The sequence below is a fragment of the Passer domesticus genome, chromosome 23 (genome assembly GCF_036417665.1).
Source record: "Passer domesticus isolate bPasDom1 chromosome 23, bPasDom1.hap1, whole genome shotgun sequence".
NCBI classification, from domain to species: domain Eukaryota; kingdom Metazoa; phylum Chordata; class Aves; order Passeriformes; family Passeridae; genus Passer; species Passer domesticus.
Genome location: NC_087496.1, coordinates 2,598,604 through 2,616,274, shown reverse-complemented (window position 1 = coordinate 2,616,274; position 17,671 = coordinate 2,598,604). Strand labels below are relative to the sequence as shown.

The 17,671-nt window shown below is 46.0% G+C and overlaps 1 protein-coding gene across 7 annotated transcripts in view; it reads right to left on the bottom strand.

Moving 5' to 3' along the window:
- PKNOX2 (PBX/knotted 1 homeobox 2) overlaps positions 1–17,671 on the bottom strand; it is a 91,356-nt gene that overhangs the window by 34,595 nt on the left and 39,090 nt on the right. Inside the window, exons 2-6 of one of the 7 annotated variants that reach the window (XM_064398035.1) lie at positions 13,880–13,941; positions 12,421–12,505; positions 9,483–9,554; positions 4,779–4,900; positions 4,363–4,438 (exon numbers count right to left, since the gene is read on the bottom strand). The gene's annotated coding sequence lies outside the window, so the exon portion shown is untranslated. Of the gene's footprint in view, positions 1–4,362; positions 4,439–4,778; positions 4,901–9,482; positions 9,555–12,420; positions 12,506–13,875; positions 13,942–17,671 lie in introns of all 7 variants that reach the window. The other 6 variants (XM_064398037.1, XM_064398038.1, XM_064398034.1 and 3 more) reach the window with 6 other exon arrangements.

Here is a 17,671-nt window from a genome sequence, read left to right as displayed (position 1 = left end):
GGCCCAGCCCTCACGGTGATGTCCCAGCCCCTCACGGTGGTGGCCCAGCCCTCATGGTGGTGGCCCAGCCCTCACGGTGGTGGCCCAGCCCTCATGGTGGTGGCCCAGCCCTCATGGTGGTGGCCCAGCCCTCACGGTGGTGGCCCAGCCCTCACGGTGATGTCCCAGCCCCTCATGGTGGTGGCCCAGCCCTCACGGTGGTGGCCCAGCCCTCACGGTGGTGGCCCAGCCCTCAGAGTCTCTCTGCAGGGCCTCCCTGCCTTCAAGGCAGTCAACAGAGCATCCCAGTCTTGTATCCTCTGCAAACTTGCTTCATATCCCTTCCAGTCCTGCATCTAATTCATGCTGAAGTGCACGGGTGGAGGATGGAGCCCTGCAGGACCCCACCAGTGCCAGGCTGCAAGTCTGCTGTCACCCAGCCACTGCCACCCTTGGAGTCCCCCACTGACCCAGCTGGGGACACTTTGTGCAGGGGATGCTGTGACAGGTGCCCTGAGGGCTCCATCCCCAGGGCCCTGCCAGGTTAAAAAGAGCTTCTCAGAGGACAAAAACTGTAATGGCAAAAAATGTGATGAGTTTTGGAAACATGAGCTGGAAGAAGAGGTTTAAGTGTGGGTCTGAGGTGAACGAGGTCATGGGAAACTGTAATATTTGTGAATTCTACAAACTTCTGTCCCAAGACCAAAGGTGACATCAGTGCTGTTGCTTGTGTAGCTGAGAAGAAACACACTCAAAAACTGTCTTGCTGTGCAAAAATTAAACCATTATCCAAGTTTTTCCATTCCAAACTGACACTCGCAGTCCTTCCAGTCCTTCACCCATGTCCTGGTTTCAAACAGGACAGAGTGAATTTTTACAATAGCTTGGAGGGGGGCTTCACCAGACCCTTATATTATTTTATACATTATTATTATTATTATTATTATTATTATTATTGTTGTTGTTGTTGTTGTTGTTGTTGTTGTTGTTGTTGTTATTATTATTTTGATACCATTGTCAAGGGGAGGGGAAAGGGTATCATTATCAGTGGGTTAATGCTGGTGCTGACCAGAGGGAGCTCTCTGGGGGCATGGCTGTGGTCAGGTAAAGCTCTGTGCTCTCTTTTGTGCATTTTTGTTATATGTATTGCTGCTGTTACAAATTCATTTTCTTATCTCATTGCTGTTTGCAGTAAATTGTTCTTGTCCCAACCCACAATCTTTGCCTTTTGTGCCTCCAATCTTTTTTCTACAGGGGCAGGAGAAGGGAAGCAAGTGAGCTGCATGGAGTTTTGGAGACTTGGGGAGGGGGCACTAATTTGGGGAACACTGCTATTAAATAACAAAACCCAATTTCTCTGCCACTGCAAATATCACAAAGTGCAAAACAGACCAATGCCAGTGCAAGACCCACCTGCAACCTCAACCCTGCCAACAGTTCTGGCACAGATCCCACCACAAACCAAGGAGTTTTTGTAAATGTTGCTGCAGTCCATGAACACCCCATAATCTATACTGCAATTTTCCATATTTTTAGATACAGTTTCAATTTAATGCCTTCCTGAGGTGTTTGCTTTGCAACTCAAATCTCACAGGTTTTATGCAAATCTTCCAAAACCTCCAGAAGTAAATGTGGACATATACCTGCCTTTTAGTGGACTTGCTAAAAACAACAGAGTGAACCCAAGTGCAGAAACACAGGTGAGGTGTGTGAGTGCAAAGACTTCCCTGACTGGAAAAATCAGGAAAACAGCAATACCACAGTACACCAAATAAAGTCCTCTCCTAAATCTGCCTCATTTCCTGCTGTTTCCTGCTATCACACTTGGAAATTTTCCCCTTGGGAAGGGGAAAAACTCCCTCTGGAGCCCCATAAGGCAGATAAATCAGGGTTCTTGACTCCCTGAGTTTTCATTTCATGTCCCTCTCTTGCAGCTCTCTGGCTCCTCCTGGTCTTGCCTGGTCTTGCCTTCCCCTGAATTTCCTACGTAAAATGTAAAATTCCCTATGAAAAATGACTCTGCGGACCAGAAAACAAAAACATTGTTTTCCTTGAGGCACGTCAGGCTTCCTGGCACCTACAGGGAGTTGTCCCTATCCAAACCCTGAGCCAAGGCACTAAAGATTGAGATGGGAACACCTTGATTAATCACCACAATTGAAACATTTTTCATTTGCCCATTTGAAAGCAATTTTTTGGCCATATTTCCAGCCTCAGTGATGAAAGGGAAGTTTGAAATATGACATGGTGATTTATAGGGAGTTACAATGGGTTTCAAACTCCTTTAGTAATGCTTATTAGACTGTCTTCTCCATTTACTCCAAATGGGAGTAAATCTCAACCTCGTCTGAACTCAACATGATGAAGAAATTGGGATCAAAAAAGGACTGGAAAGTGTTCACGGTGTGAGACAGATATGCTAAATTTTTTTCACAATATTTTTTGCACAATGACAAAAGGTATGGCCTGGCCTCAGAGGTGAATCTTGTGGTCATAGGGGCTTCAGGAGGGGGAAAGCTGAAATAGTTTGGTGCCTGGAAACTGCAGGGACTAACACAGTGCAGAAAGCCAAGGGAAACCAAGTGGTTTCTCAGAAGCCTTCAGGTAATTTCTATCATTAACCACTCAGAGTGATGCCAGCCCAGTGTTCCAGAAGGTAATTAAATGGACACCCACCACCAGCACATCTCTCAAGGAAGGTGTCTGGACCCTGTTGGCACAATTTGCTGAGCAGTTTGGGTTTGGTCTCCTTGCTGGAGATGCTTCCAGGCCAGGTTGCTCTTTGTGTCCTCCACAGCCACAGCTCCTCCAAAGAGAACAACCCAACACACACAAAACACATGGCAGGGTGCAGAGTACTTCTGATGCCTTAAAGATTTTAGCCTTTATATTTTCCAAATCCTGTGCTGCATTAGTGCATAACTCTAACTCCATGTGAAGTGTCAGCTCCTGCCTTCACATCTTGGTCAGACAAAACAATTCCTCTGGGCCTGGAAGCCAAGGACACCCAACAGCCTCAGGCCCAGAAAATGATAAACGAAAATAAACTGGGGAGGAGCAAACTGGGGGAATGGGAGTTCATTGCCTGAAGCTGGAATTGGAGAATTAACCCCTGATATGTAAATGCACCAAACTCAAATCTGCCTGAAAAACTCGTGAGCCTGTCCAGCCTGGGTGCAGCCTCTGGGAGGCTCTGACTGCCCAAGGTGGATCTGTTAAAGGCTTTTAATGAATTCCCACTTTATTCTCCTGACTCTGCCTGGCCTCTGTTCTGGGCAGCCACTCCAAGGCATCACTTTCACTCCCTTTGAAATACAGGTTGGAAGGAGGGCACCAAGCAAGGAGGATCCCCCAAGAAGTGCTCATTGTGGTGACCCCAATCCCCCCCACACTCACCAGAAAAGTCATTTCAACATGAACCCAACCTGTGCCTTTACCAGAAAGGGGTAAAATCAGGCTAAGGAGATTTTCATCACTTCCTTCATCGTGTGTTTTTTGTTTTGGCTGAAGCAGGGTCACCAGCAAGAATCAAAGGGCAGCCTAGAGGAAATAATCCTGTCCCTGCTGGCTGCTTCTTACTAAGAAGGGACCTTCAGAGGAGGCAAGACTCAAAGGACTCAAAGAGAAGATGTTCTGCTGGGCCATGGACCAAATGAAGGGTTTGGGTTTTTTCCTGAGAAGTCCCCACCTAAATATTTAAGGTGAAACCAGGCACTTATGAAGAATATTTATACAAATTGAAGGTGCCACTCCCATTTTCAGTGACCAAAGATTTCTCTTTGCTGCTACAGGAGGGAAGTTGTAGCCAGCAGGGTTTTATTTTCTGTGTCACCTGCCGGGTGCCCTGGTTTGGCACAGATCAAGCACATTTGTCACTCTGTCAAGCCCTAATTTTAGTGATCAGGGTTGACTAAAGGACTGTGAAACCCTTGGTTTCATGTACATCTTATTTTAAGCTCTGCATTTCATTTATTTTTAGTTGGTGACCATTTCTTTGCACCCTACTGCCCACTGTGCCAAAATTTTGCAGTGATAACAACCTATATTTCAGAATATTTTCACAAAAATATATCTGTGTTTTCCTCCAGGCTGCCTTGTATGGCTCTTAGCAATATGTTATCTACACTTGAGCTTTAAAACAAGACTCCCTGCACAGACTGATTTCTTTAAAATTAAAAAAAAAGTGTAATTCTGCTCTGAAATACTCACTGCATTTAGGGAAGGGTTGATACAATTTAAATTATATCAACAAAAAACAGCAGAAATTCCTGCAAATAAAGCCACACCAAGGTGATTACTCACCACATTCTGCTCAATTAATATGCATAATTGCACAATTAATACATATAATTGCTTAAATAACATAAAGCAAAGCAGCCTTACTGTTAGGGGGTGCTCAGGGAGCCACTGCCCTGGAAGTGTCCTCCCACTGCCCCGAAAACTGGGTAGGGATCACAACCTGGGAAAACAAAATTTAGTATTTTAATATTGAGGGAAATTATAAAATAAGAAAGTGAAATATTAAGCAAAGTATAAATTTCTGCACTAGGAAAGTGCAGTGGCAGTGGAGCCATGGATGGCAAGTCTCTCTTAATGTTTTTGGGTTTTTTTTTTCTGGAGGATAATGGGGAAAACAGGAGAAATCAAGGAAAATGTGGGTGGGAATATCCCCTGGAGATGAAAGCAGGACTGATGTCTGAGCTAGGTCAGGGGTTTTCCCCATCAGGTTTGAACATCTCCAAAAAAGGACACAAAAACAAATCAGATTTGTAGAGGTTGAACCGAGATTTGTGGCGTGCCTCTCGTTGGTGTGTGCACAGAGGATGGAGCCAAGGCCGTCCTGTCCCCTCCTTCTCCACTCCTGCTGGGTGCTGAAAGCTCCTCACGGGATCACACTGAGGGTTGCTGCTACAATCCAGGTCTGAAAAGGAGAAAAAAGGAAAAAAAGGAATGAAACAGCACTGATGCTGGCTGTGCCCCCAGTTCATGCTGGAAGTTGGCATTTCCCTGGTTAATTATAATATTTTCTTGAGTGTAAAGGTATTTTCATACTTGGGCTCAGAGTGAACTGGGGAACAGCCACTACCTCCAAAATGGGGGAGCTCCCAGACACTACTGAATAAGGAAAAAGTCCATCCACATGCTAGAGGTGATTCTGCAGCCCCAAGAATTTGACCTTTATGGGACTGGGATTTCTAGGCCCATCTCAGCAGTTTCAGTGGAAAAACAAAGATGGGCTGAGCAAGGACCAGCACAGCCACCCACACAGAAGTGTTTTGTGTTTGACTGCAAAAAAAAAAAAAAAAAGGAATACAAGAGATAAAATACCACCTGATCTCTCCATATATAACACCTCTAGTGAGCCCCTCAGACCTTCAATATCCATCTGATGAATGTCCCTCAATATACATCACCTCCAGATATTACCTCTGTGTCTATAACCATCACCTGAGATCTCCAATATATGTGTGATGCATCTGCCTTGATATACATCTCCTGGCAAAGAGCTCCTCAGACCCCCAGTATAAATCCCTTATTTTATATATACAAATAGTGCAATATATGTCCCTTGATACACACAGGCTGTGCCAAGCTGCTCTCAGCCCAGCCCTGATGTATCACCTTGGTGCAAAGCTGCCCTCGCCAGCTCCTCCCCAGTGCACAGCTGGCAGGGACACCTCGATAAACAGCACCTGGCTGGGGCTCCTCACATCTCTGTCACACATCCAGCATGGCACACGTCATCTCCAGGGAGCTCCTCAGAGCTCTGACAGATGTGTCACCTCCAGAGAGCCCCTCAGATTTCAATCCACATCCAGAACACCCACCCTGGTGCACGTACCCCGTTCAGAGCTGCTCAGATTGCTGATAAATGTCTAACACAGACATGTATGTACACCTCCATGTTCTGAGCTGCTGATTTGAATGGACATCTGATATATGCCACCACCTCCAAAGAGCTCCTCAGATACCCACTATACACCTGAGATATCTGCACAGAACCTCCTAAGAGCTTCTCAGATAGAATATACACCTGAGATACCTCCCAACCTGCACACAACCTCCAAAGAGCTCCTCAGATGCCAAATATACACCTGAGATACCTGCACAGAACCTCTGGAGAGCTCCTCAGCTGCCCAAAATACACTTGAAGTACCTCCCAACATGCACACAACCTCCAAAGAGCTCCTCAGATACCCAAAATACACCTGAGATGTCTGCACAGAACCTCCAAAGAGCTTCTCAGATACAATATACACCTGAGATACCTCCCAGCCTGCACAGAACCTCCAAAGAGCTTCTCAGATAGAATATACACCTGAGATACCTCCCAGCCTGCACAGAACCTCCAAAGAGCTCCTCAGATGCCCACCACACACCCCAGGGATGCATCTCTGCTACACATCACCAGCAGAGAGTCGTGTCTGGTGTGGTGAGGCCAGACAGGAGATCCATGAGAACTCTTTTCCCTGGTTTTAATTCCATTCTCCTGGTTTTAACTCCATGGCAATGACAAGAGGTGCAGTTTTGTGCCTTCAGGGCAGATGTCCATAATCTCCCCCAGGAGCATGGGTCCAAAGGAGTTACATGGGGAAGCTTGCGTTCCTGCCAACCTGGCCTAAGGTCATTGCCCAAGGAGAGATCTGGAAACATCTGGAACATTTCCAAAATGTTCCAGGAACATTCCAGGGCAAAACACAGCAGAAACCAACAAACGTGGAAAATATGGTGGAAGAGACAAAAGGTCAAGGTTCCTCTTGACTCCTCAGGCCAATGTAGGTCCTGCCAAGAGATGTAGGGACCTGATCTGCTCAGAAGGGCCCGAGTCCAAAACTCTTCCACTACAACAGCAGGTGAAATATTAAGGTTATTTAGGGTAAAGAATTAATGTTCATGCTTTGGAGGAGCATGAATGGGCTGATGCCAAATACAGAGACTTGATTTTCATTGGATTTGTCCTGACATCATGATGAAAAAGCTCATGTTTTGCACCAGTCCTCAATCCTATAAAGACTTTTTTCTACCCCACAGGAAAGATTTTTGCTATCTGGGCTTGCTGTGTGAACAAAACATGAGGGCTGGAGGAAAGGGAGCAGAAATAAGGCTCTGTCCGTGTTAAAAGAGCTCTGACAGACTGGTAGACTGATTTTCATCCTTGGAGGTGGCCAGGCCTGAGGCCTTGGGTGCTGCATGCATTTAGGACAAAACCATTGTGCCACTTCTGCAGAAACGATGCCGGTTTTGTCCCCATCACGAGGCACACAGAGAGCCAACCCCACCAGGGACATCTCCCTGAACACCCTTGCAGAGAGAGAGAAGTCTTTTTGAGCTGCCACACACTTTTAGCAACTTCAAAAGGCATCCTTTGAAGTTTAGCAAGGCCTTTGAAGTCCTCCCCGTGCGAAGGGGAACGGAGGAGATGCCTCCTTCAGGATGCTCCACCACAGGCAATGCAAGGCAGCAAGATCCAGGGTGTCCCATGGCTGTCATGGCTGTGCTCAGCAGCTGCCCCAGGGTCATAAATGAGACACCATTTCTGACAAGTCATCAATCCCCACAATGCCCTAAATCCTGATTTGCTGGCCTGAACAGCATCCACCAGCAGAGACGGGAGCCCAGCGCCCTGGGACAGCAGCCTCTACCCTGGCTGCAAAAAGCCAAGGGCATCCCTGTTCACAAGTTTTAATGAAATGTAAAGGAATGCTAATAAAGCTGATATTTAGCAAAAGAAAATTCAGGATTTTTTGTAAAAAGTGTAGGATTTTAAAGCAGGAAGGGTTTTTTTCCCAGCATGTCACGTTGTTTCTTCCAATGTGAGCAGACTGTGGTGCTTCCAGCCTCATCATGTCAGTGCTGTTTAATTGTGACTAGCATGTTTTAATAAATTCAATGCCAGCTCCTCTGACTTAGAAGGAAACCACAAATGGTGAAATCCCCAGTAATGCTGGGTTTTGTTGAATTATTTTTATACCCCACACTATGCCGAGCAGCAAGCTCTACTGGCCCCAAACTCCACATCCATGGGGACAACCAAAGAAACCCTGCAGGTGTGAAAAACAGTATAAATGCAGAAATCAAAGCTCAAGTTTTAGTTAACCCTTTAAGGAGCTGGAAGGGATGATCATGACTCTCCAAACACCTTGGCAACACCTGCTGCCATCCACGTCCTCCTCCAAGGAGGACTTTTGTGATAAAAACCTTTGGTGTGTTGGGCTTTTCCCCACACAGTGCAATTTCTCTCCAGCCTCTGGATAAGGGCTGGGGCCAGGTGTTGGCGATGCTGGGGCAAAGAAGGATATAATATTTTCATTTCAGAACTTAAACTGGTGATGCACGAACCCCACCCTTTCTCAGAGAGAGTGAAAGATTTGAGACATGCCCATACACCCAAATATTTTTGTATTTCTGCAAAAGCAAAGCTGCTTTGAGGCTAAACACAGTTGGGAGAGACGTAGTTGTTGGCAGAGCCCTGCTGTAGGGGGCTCACATTTACCCAGACGGGGCATGTAGAGAAATATTGGGCATCCCCACCCCAGCCATGTGCATGTGAACACATCTGGATCCAGGGAACAAAAGCAGCCTCTCTCCACTGCGCTGATAAATAATGGAAAGGCAAAGTGCCCTGCAGAAGCAGCACCATACTGTTCGGCCTCGGGCGAGACGGAGGAAAATTCGGTACCCATGAGGTCTGGAACAGTGGGATTAATAACACATCAATTTTAATGCAGGGTGGCTTGTGCGGTTTTTTCCCTTTTCCTTTTCTTTTTTTTTTTTTTTTTCCCTGCTTCACAAACAGCAAAGTGAATGTTTGAGCATCTCAGTGGGGGGTTAATGAGGACTCTGATTAGTTATTCAGATTTGCCGATGCTGCCTACATCCATCCTCGGATGGGGGAGTAGCAGGAAAGGGTTTGCAGAGAAAGCTCTTAAAGATGACCTGCTTGGCTTTCCCAGCCCAGGGGGATGGAGCTTTTGGGGGGCTCACATTACAGGGGTCCCCAACCCCAAAATCCTAGTGCCAACTTTGAGATGGAAAACTTTATTTTCCCATCATTTGTAGGGGAAGCTGCTGCACGTTCAGCCATGCCAATTCCTCTAAAGTTTCTGAAGAAAACATTTGGATTTGTGGGATTTTTTTTACCCGAGGAAAAAAAAAATATTGGGTGCCCTTAATAAAATTTGTGTGCAGTTCTGGTCAGAAGTATAAGACCAAAAATTATGGATGGACAGATGCAAGGATGCATGGATTCACAGGTGCAGGGCTGCATAGATGCATGGATGAACACACATGCTGAAAAGACACATGGATACAGGGAGGAAAGGCTGGAAGAAAGGATGGATCACCCCATAAGCCACCACTGGGCTGCAAAAATGCAAAAACTGCTGCAGAATTTCCTACAGCATCCCATAACAGTCTGATAGTGGTTTATGTCCTTGCGAAAAAGCAGTGAGCTCACCTCCGTGCTCCTTGACCCAGAGATATTTTAAGCAGGTTGAGCTCACCTCAGTATTTTAAGAAGGTTGAACTGCTGTATTTCGGGGGTTTCTGTCCAGATTTAGGCTTTTGCTCTTCACCTGCATCAAAAATCAAAAGGGAACCTGAGAAAATAAATGGTGGGTGTCCAAAATGATGCCACAAAAGGCCTGAAGGATGGAGCCAGGGAGGTGTTCCATGGCATTGCAAAGGGGCCAATAAAAAATTCAGGCATTATTTTAGGAGTCACTCTAGGATTTGTTATTTCTTCATCAAGAAGAAATATCTGAAGGACGAGCAGGAGGGTGAAGGCACTGAACCAGTGGTAAATTCATCCCAACAATGAATGTCAACACTGGATTTCTTTTTGGGCCTAGAGACCCAGCTGGATCTTGCTTTGAGCATCACTCAACCTGGCATCCAGCAGGGGCTCTGAGGGCCTAAACTCTCTGGTGTTTGTGTCATTTGCCACACCTGCCAGGATCTGAGGGGAGGGACAAACTGGAGTTATCCTTCCCATTTCACGTCGAGGCACTCCATCCCAAACAGGCTCTTTTCCCAAGGACTGCCTCCATATGCTTTGTCTGGGTTTTAAACGGTGTGTTAATTGTTCTGAATTAACAGCTCCAGCTGGAGAAGCAAACAAGCAATTTGCAACTTAAGATAACACCCAACTTATCTCAAGTGATTTAAGTTGGGATTTTTGGTTGGTTTTTTGGGGATTTTTTGGGGTTTTTTTTTGGGGGGGGGGGGGGGTGGTTAGTGATTTTTTTGGGGTTTGGATTTGGGTTTTTTTGAGGGGATATAATGCCTTTCTGGTTGTGAATACACTGTCCAGAGCCTGGCTAAAATCACTTAGTGCACCCAATCCACCAGGAGTGGCCATTGGCACGTGGTCACAGGAGGAGGTGGGATGGTAGGACAAAGAGAAAAAATGTAAAATCTCTTCATTTCACTTTGTTTCAGACACAGAAAAATCTAATATATCCTCATCACTTCTGGGCAAACCAGTGACTGCAGAAGAGCTAAGGATTATTTTCTCCCCAGCACCTTTTATTTTCTATTACACAGAATCAGGGAATCCCAGAATGGTTTGGGTTGGAAGGGACCTTAAAACTCCTCTTCTTCCAACTCCCTGCCACATGCAGGGACACTTTCCACTATCCCAGGCTGGTCTAAATCCCCATCCAGCCTGGCCTTGGACATTTCCAGGGATGGGGAAATCTGTGCCAGGGCCTCACCACCCTCACAGAGAAGAATTTCCATTTACAGCTTGTTTCACAAGCTGTGAATGGAAATTTCAATATTCAAGGAATATTGAATTCATGGAATTTTCAAATATTCAAGCTCTCAAAAAACAAAACAAAAAAAAACCCAACATCAAACTATTTTAAGCTTTATCCCTTTGCCCTCTTTCATTTTTTTTCCCTTTTGCTTTTTTTCACTTGCTGCTATATAGAGGAAGAGAGAAGGAAAGATCACGATGATTATTTCTTTACAAAGACTGGATCTTCAATTAATTTTTTTTAATTGTCATTTCAGCAATTTAAATCCTTTCTAATCTCACTCAGGGTGTGAGATTCAAGGAGGAAATTCCACCCCTCTCTCCCCACCCTTCCCTGCCTGGTTTTAAGAGGAGCCAGCGGTGCTGGCAGCGAAACAGAAGCCACAAGAAAAGATTTCTGTGATTATGACCAAGTGTCTGTTGCCAGATTGAGTGGTGACTCCTCTTGCTGCCTGTCCTGGCTCCAGCCAGGAGAGGGTTAATTTCTGCAGTAGCTGGAGGGGGCACGGCCAGGACCTGGTTATTCTATACCACTCCACTTCGGTTTTTGGGGGGAAGGGCAGGAAAGGGACTCCCTTCCCAGCCGGAGCAGCTCCAGCTGAAGGTGAGCATTTTTCTATGTGAATCACTCTTTTTTGGTACCCTTTTGTTATTAATATTGTGGCTGTTACTGTTTGTTTTCTCATTCCAGTTTCCAGTAAATTGTTCTTATTTCAACCCATCTTTTTGATGACGATTTTTGCCTTTCATGCCTCTAATTCTCTTTTCCAGGAGGAGAAGGGGAGGGGAAAGGGGATCCAGTGAGTGGCAGTGTGGTTTGCAAATCTCAGTAGTGGCACTAAATTGGGGGGACAATTCCTAAACCATAACTCTACCCCAGCCAAGACTGAGCTGGGAGTCAACGTCCATCAACCCCCAAAAGTCTTCCAAAATTGGGTCCTGTCAGATGACTGGGGTCATGGATGAGGTCATGGACCTCCAACATGGTCTTCTGCTGAAGTTTGTCTCCATTGTGTCTCCTTTTCCCAGAGAAAAAAAGGTCTAACCGTGCCCTGAGGACATGAAGAAGGGACATTAGGATGCAAGGATGCATCCTTCTCCAACAAGGAGGCACCTCCAAAACACAGACCCAGCTCTGTGGGACTCAGGCAGCCTCGGATGCCCAGATCCCCAGTGCCAAGCTGTGCTACCTGACGACCTCCTGGCACATGGATAAAGTAACAGGAGAAGCGATAAATCACTTTGGCACCTTCCCTGGGCATGGCAGCCCTTGATAAAAAACCAAAACTCAGGGGAGGGAGTCTGACACCACACCATTCCCAGCGCATTCTGTTGCACAGATTAATCCTCCTTGATGGAGAATTACAATTAGGGCTTCGTCTTAAGGAGATATCAGCAATCAGATATCTTATCAAATGCCACCTCAATTATTCAAATAATCCCTGGCTCTTAGATTTGGGGGCTGTTTAGGGAAAGCAGTCCGATTAATGTGCTGACACTTCCCCATCACGTCCGACATCCTCAACTTCACGTCTGATTACGGAATTTGCATTCAATTTAATTTTTTCCATCTGGAGTAAATGAATAATCCGAGTACCTACCCCAGCCTTAATTACATTTGTTAAATTAAAAACCTGGGATGTGAGAAATTTAAATGCATGTAGCTCCATGGCCAGACAAACCTGCATGTTCAACCTGCCGCAGCCCTGCCAGCTCCTGCTCCAATTTCTCTTCCTTCCCCACAGCCAGGCATCAAGGAAATTACAACTAGAAAACAAAAATTCTTTCTAAACGATGAAACAATAGATGATCTTTTGACATTTCCAGCGCTGTTTGCAAGGGAATGAGATAAAATGTAATAAATTCATATACTTCTGTGTGTTTCTTGGCTCCAGCAGCTAAAATTTCCATCTCTTTATGCAGGAGTCCTGGGGAGCAGAAATCCTTGATAATGCCAAACAATTCGACACTTTATTTTCTCTTTACTCCACACCATGCAAAACACAGGCTTCAAGCTGCCAGCTGCTGGGAGTGAAACCAGATGCCACATCCCTTTTCCATATGGAAACAGAAATGGCCCCGTCTGGGGGGGCCGTGTGCTCCCCTCAGTCCCAGCCCTCCCTGACCCCAGGGCTGCTACTGGCACACAGCAAAGGCTCCCTCCAACAGCAAAAAAACCACTATTTCAATGGAGTAATTGTGATTTTTTACACTCAGCCTGGCTCAAGCTTCTGGTACCATCAGACCCAGAGGACATCAAAAATTATTCACCCCAAGCCACCACATTTCCTAATTTTAAAATAAAGAAGTAAACAGAGAGGTGTGAGTAAGACTACTGAACTTGACAAGTTTTTCAAAATAAACTTAGCAGAAGCTTGCTGAGTTTCCCTTCTTTTGGAAAAGATGAAATTTAAAAGGATAGAATTAATAGGTGGACACAAAGTGGTGATAAGAAAAGTGTCCAAATAATTAAAGAATAATTAAACATTAAATGGAAGATAAAGCATTACCAGCTCAGACCATTCTAGGAGGAATACTTCACAGATTAATTGGAAATGGGAAATGTCAAATAAATAAATTTGGGTGTTGATCTAGATGTCAGCAGCAATGAAAACGTTGAGGAAAATCTTTTCTCAACTCTCACAAAGACTGAATTAAATAACTTACATGTGAGTGAGTGCAATGACAGCAATCCCCCAGTTTGTGGCTTGTGAGACCAGTAATAAAATATGGTTAAAAATATTCAGGGAAAGCCACACTCGGGGAAAGTGAGACAGGTGAGAGCAGAATCAAAAATAGTTTTCCCTTTCCTCCCAGCATGCTTGCAGCTCAGACAACAATTCTGCACTCCCAGGAAGCTGAATTTGACTCCCCAGCCCAAAAAAATCCCTCCAGAGGGGTGTTACAGAGCATCCCCCCAGGCACAGTGGCCATCAGGGCAGGCAACTCAGATGCAGCCTAATGGGCCTGCGGTTCCTCATCCTTCCTGACTTTCTTCTGCGTTGTTTGCAGTTAACAGTTACAGTTCCGGAGAAGAAAACATCATGTTTTAGCAATGAGGTCCCCAGCGAGGCTGTTTAAAAATTAATTAGTGCCATGCAACGTATTAGCGATGAACAGTAATTTAGGTTTTGTACCTACTTCATTGCCTTCTACATGGTTGTTATTCCAGCTTTTCCATGGTCCTCCCAGCCAACCAGGACCTACACAGAGCATACCAAGGAGATTATTGGCTGTGTCTCCTGGAAATACCCAATTCAACAGCAAACACACACCCCAACATGGTCTCTCTGAAGCTTTTAAATAAATTAGGGTCATATTTGCTGAGCTGGCTGGAAGGATGGGAGCCAGCTCTGCTCACAGAGGTGCCCACCATCCCAAAACAGCAGCTGCCTGTCCAAGGTAGTCCCTGAGCAACGTGGGTGTTGTGGTGTGCAGGAGGCTGTGGGTCATGGATTCACCCAGGATGGAGGACAGAAGTCCTCCCACCATGGACAGACTCAGGTGGAGATCACCCAGACCTGGAGATGAAGAACCTTCAGGGATGAAGGTCTTCCAACCCCAGATGCATCTGCCAGCCCCAAGGTTGAATATTTTCCTCCAAAGCCAAGGAAGATACTCATATCCCAAAAATGGAGATACGCTCCCAATTCTGAAGGTGAAGATGCTCAGGGATGGAGCTCCACAAAACACAAGGAAGAATCCACCTAACCCCAAGGCTGGGAATTCCCCCAACCACAAGGAAAGGGATCTCCCAACCCTGCAGATGGAGATCTCCAAAACCCAAGGATGGAGACTCACAAACTTCAAGGACAGAGCTCCTAACCCTGAGTATGGGGATCCACCAACCCCGACAATGCAGAGCCTCCAAACCCAAGGACCCTCACAACCCTGAGGACAGAGATTCTGCAGACTCCGAGGATGGGGATCCCCCCACCCAAGAACGGAGAGAGAAATCCCCTCCAGGACAAAGAACCCCAAACCTAGGTATGCAAACCCCATCTCCCCCAGTCCCACGAAGGGCAATCACCCCCTGGGACATCAGTGGCTGTCATCTTCACCCCACACTGCACGGAGCAGAACCTGGGGTCATCACCCAGGTGTGGCAATGGCCACCTCCCAAAGTGCAGCCCCAAACGAGCCAGCACTGTGCTCCTCTTGCAGCGAGAGAGGCAGCAGGGACCAAGGAGCCTCGCTGCGTGCACTGCCTTCAGGTGGATTGCCGAGCTGAGGGGAAATGTGCTGGGACATCTGGAATATATTCATTTTACGGCATGTTTCATATCACAGACAGGTACTTTGAAGCAGTTAAGTAGTAGCAGGGCAGCACGTCCCCATGGGTGGGCTGTGGTTTGTGCTTTCAGCCCGAGCTGCACCGGCATGACAAAGGGGCTGGGGAGACAGAGCTGACGTTTTCCAAACACAGCTTTGTGCCTCTGGGGGCAAATCCAGCAAGAAATTAAAACCCAAAAGGCCAAAAAAAGAAAAAAAAAAAGGAAAGAAAAAGGAAAAATGAAAGAAAACAACCCCCACGTCTAAGTGATGTTGATCCCCACATCAAGCTATTAACAGGCCCATCACAAATTGTAAATGACTCAGATAAATTAAATGGCTTAGCAACTGTGAGGAAAGGCCCTTCTGAAGATTCATTTGTTTTGCGGAAAAGAAATTATTGGGGAATTTAAAATCTTTTCCAGCAGCTTGACACAGGCACCCTGTCAAGCCCACATATTGTTACTCATGCAGCCCTGGGAGCCAGTCAGCTCTGAAAGAAGTGAGAGAAACAGAAAATCCCAGAATGGTTTGGGTTGGAAGGGACCTTAAAGATTCTTCCAATTCCCTGCGATTGGCAAAGATCCCTTCCACTGTCCCAGGCTGCTCCCAGCCCTGTCCAGCCCAGCCTTGGGCACTGCCAGGGATCCAGGGGCAGCCACAGCTGCTCTGAGAACCCTGTGCCAGGGCCTCAGCACCCTACAGGGAACAATTTCCTTCTGATATCTAAACCTCCCCTCTTTCAGCTCAGTGCCACTGAAGTGCTCTGTGAGCCTCCAGCAGCAGGGGGATACAGGAATGCTCCTGCTGGGGAGCCACTCACGAGGCTGCACCTCCTAGAAAAACTACTAAAAGCCCTGGCCAGCGAGGTCTGAAAATGGGATGATTTGACCCAAAGCATCTCCATGCAGAGGGAACGCTGGCAACTGAGCTGCAACTAAGAAAGAAAGGGGGGACAATAACAGGACAAGAAGTTAAGGTTGCAACCCTGAGTGCAGTGAGGTGCAGGGAGGCCAAAACCTGCAGTGATCCCCAGAGGTGCAGTGAGCTGCAGGGATTTACCCCCAGAGCAGGGAGCCACTGCTTCCTCCCGTGCCAATTCATGAAATTCATGCATTAAACCTACCTGACTTCAGAGGCAAAGCCCAACTCCCCATTCCCAGCCCTTTTAGCTCATGCAAAATTCAGGGGTTGTTCACCTTCAGACGCAATTTTGCCAGCAGCAGCAACTCAAAACCCCTTTTAGTGGAAGTTCAGAGGTATAAAAGATGCAAAACACCCCTAAATTATTCACATGGTGTTTCAATCAAAGCCACACGATGGGGTGAAGGGAAGGATCTGGTGACCCTGCGGATGTCTCCCCATCTCTTCTGGATGGGAAAACCCTTGTATTTATTGGGGAGAAGTGAATGGGGGAGATGATAAAATAAAAGGGTTTTCTGTATCCAGAAGGGGCTGGAGAGTGAGGAATGCAAGGAGTATCCATTTTTCAGGTGCATCCAACCAGAGAATCCTGGCTGCATTTGCCCTTTGGCAACACTGAAGCTTTTCCAAAGTTTTATAGCACCAGAGGAGTAAAATTCAAGTGGGGCATGAGAAGAGAAATTGCAAACCAAGAAATCCAGCAAGAAAGGATAAAAACAACTAAAAAATATAGGAAACTCAAAAATTATTATTTTGTATTTCAAATACAGGAGGTTTTCAAAAAAAGGAAAAGCCTTGGAAGATACTTTTCTTCCCATTTTTACCTCTCTGTTTTGCTTCTTTCTCTTTCATTGAGCATCCAGGTGCTTCTGAGTTTGGGATTTCCATTTCCAAAATGTTTGGATTTTTCTTGGGGCAAAACCCCCAACAGCCCAATACAAAAAAACCCAAGCCCAATCCCAAAAGTAGGACACGGAGCCCTGCTCAACCCAACCTCAGCTTGAGGCTCACTAATTACCCAGTAATAGTATTTATATGCTGCCGGCACACTCGGAAATGCAGCTCCTAATAACCGAGGTCGGCATCAATATTAATGTCCTGCCTTGACTCTCCATACACAGGGACCAATGAGAGACAAAAAAAACCCATCAGAGCAAAGTGAAAAGAGGAGCAGAAAATGAATTTTAGAAGAATTTTTCCGTGTTTGGGCAGGAAGGGAGTGCTTGAGATTAAATAAGGGGAGCAGCAATAAGAGCAAATGTAAGTTCCCATCTCTGCGGCATAAATCTTCCAGCAGTACAAAATTTTTCACCATCCAAACTTTGAATTTCCCCACAGGTAGGAACAGGCCAGAAAAACTCTTCTCTTCCTGTGATGGGAATAGATTTCTAAAACTCAGGGTCTTCCCCTGACCAGAGTTACTCTAAGACATTCGGATTCAAATATTCACCCCTGCAAAATTCAGTCCTCTTCTGGTTGCTCACGCAAAACCCCAGGCTTTGGGCTGGCTCAGCTGGAAACAACCTCCTGAGAAGCACTCCTTTTCCAGTGATAATTTGGGAGCATATCCCCCCAGATCCAATATTCTATTGCATGCAAATGTACACAGAATATCTGCAGAAATGTGGCAAAGCAGGGCAGAGTGTGGGTTGCAGACATGTCCCAGCACCACTCCATAATTCGATTAAAAATCGTCTTTTCTTAATAATTTCTACGCAGAGCCACTTGTCACACCAG